At 39.0% G+C, this 2,252-nt stretch overlaps 1 pseudogene; it reads left to right on the forward strand.

The window, feature by feature from the left end:
• Nucleotides 1–480: 480 nt before the first annotated feature.
• Nucleotides 481–1,323, forward strand: LOC102824868 (annotated as a pseudogene).
• Nucleotides 1,324–2,252: the final 929 nt, after the last annotated feature.

A 2,252-nucleotide genomic window follows, 5' to 3' on the forward strand; every position in this document is an offset into this window, starting at 1 on the left:
ATTCAGTATTCTGGTGCTGACATTGTTCTACTGTTATTCATTAGGTTTTCAGTGATCAAATATTCAGAAGTAGCCTGTCTCACCTTCTCTCCTTTTTCCTAGTCTGTCTTCTTCATTTGGAAGCTCATCTGAAACCTGTCCAGCATGTGTGATCCTGCTGGTATTTAAAATATCTGTGGCATAACATAGCAACACTCAAGCCACCACAGTACAACAAACTGACAGATGAGTGGTGTGCATATATATGTATGTATATGTGTGTGTGTGTGTGTGTGTGTGTGTATACATGCATACAGGAGCTCTGGTAACGTAGTGGTTACGAATCTGGCTGCGAACCTCAAGGTCAGCAGTTTGAAACTACTAGCTGTTCAGCGGGAGAAAGATGAGGCTTTCTGCTCGCATAAAGATTTATAGCCTCAGCTAACTGGCCTCATCTAGCGCCGCCCCATCACCATGCGGCACGGGACTGAGAGTTCAGCCATGAAGTTCCGGGCCAAGATTGTAGACACTGCTTGTCTAAACCACTTCACACGAATCAGTAACATGATATACAAGCTTGCCAAAACTTGCACCCTCCGCATCAGTCCGGAGAAGCTGAACTTCATCCTTTTAGATAAGGTGGCCAATGGAGGGGTGAGCATGTGGTGTGAACTGGAACAGGAGAGCTTCTTCAGTGAGTTTCAAATGGAAGGGATCTTGGCAGAAAACAATGAGATTTATATGTAGAGCTGGTATCGGAAAACATCTCGAGCCTTGAAAACAACCCAGAATGCCAGAGCCTTGAAAATCAAGCTGACTAACAAGCATTTCCTGTGCCTTACAGTCTCTATAGAACTGTTTTCTGTATCAAGTAGTAGTCGCATTGTGACACACGACATTCCCATAAAGGTTATTCCTAGAAAACTATGGAAGGATTTACAAGAACTGACAGTTCCAGACTCTGATGTTAGTATATACTTACCAGTGTTAAAGACTATGAGGCGTGTTGTGGAGAAAATGAAAAACATCAGCAATCATCTTGTTATTGAAGCAAACCTAAATGGAGAATTAAACTTGAAAATAGAAACTGAATTAGTGTGTGTTACAACTCATTTTAAAGATCTTGGAAGTCCCCAATTAGTCTCTGATAGTGCTTCTCAAGGCAGAAACGTGGAACAGATGGCAGAGGTATGCATAGATATTAAGAAGCTCCTACAATTCCTTGCTGGACAACAAGTAAATCCAACAAAGGCCTTGTGCAATATTGTGAATAACAGGATTGTTCATTTTGATTTGCTTCTTGAAGATGTGTCACTTCAATATTTCATTCCAGCATTGTCGTAGCACCAGCTTTTCCAGACTCAGGAGCTCCAAGAGCTTTGTCATGATGGGAAGAGGTGACAGGTTCATATGTTCCAAGTAATGTGTCTCAGTCCTCACAGTAATACAAGTCATACACACTTTACTGATTGCTCTTTTCATATCTTAACTAAAAATTGAATGAAACAATGGATAAACACATATTTCATTAAAAAAAAAAAGATTTATAGCCTCAGAAACCCTGTACAGGGTCTCTATGAGTCGGAACTGACTCCATGGCACATAACAACAACAATACATGCATACACATGTATGTATGTATACATGTGTGTATATAAACACATACACATATATGTGTGTGTATATGTACTCAAACATATACATATATGTTTCACTGGCTTTGCTTCTCTAGAAAACCCTGACTAAGGCAATGCATCGGGGTTGTATCATACAACCATAAATTTTAAAATTTGTAACAGCAAATAATCCAAGAAATGGAATTGTATGAAGAAAAACTTGTCATCAGGATTGGAGGAAGACTCATTAACAATCTCTGATACATGGATAACACAACCTTACTTTCTCAAAGTGAAAAGGACTTGAAATGCTTACTGATGAGATCAAAGGCTTACAGCCTTCAGTATGGATTGCACCTCCAAGTAAAGAAAACAAAAATCCTCACAACTGTGCCAATAAACAACATACTGATAAATGGAGAAACTATTAAAATTGTCAAAGGTTTTGGTTTTCTTGAATTCACAATCAGTGCTCATAGAAGCAGTAGTCAAGAAATCAAATGATTTCTTGCGTTAGGCAAATCTGTTGCGAAAGACCTCTTTAAAGTGTTAAAGAGCAAAAATATCAGTTTGAGGACTAAGGTGTGCCTGACTCAAGCCATGGTATTTTCAATCAACTCATATGCAAGTGAAAAGGGACAATGAATAAGGAAGACT

Source organism: Chrysochloris asiatica, unplaced genomic scaffold, assembly GCF_000296735.1.
Source record: "Chrysochloris asiatica unplaced genomic scaffold, ChrAsi1.0 scaffold00108, whole genome shotgun sequence".
Lineage (NCBI taxonomy): Eukaryota > Metazoa > Chordata > Mammalia > Afrosoricida > Chrysochloridae > Chrysochloris > Chrysochloris asiatica.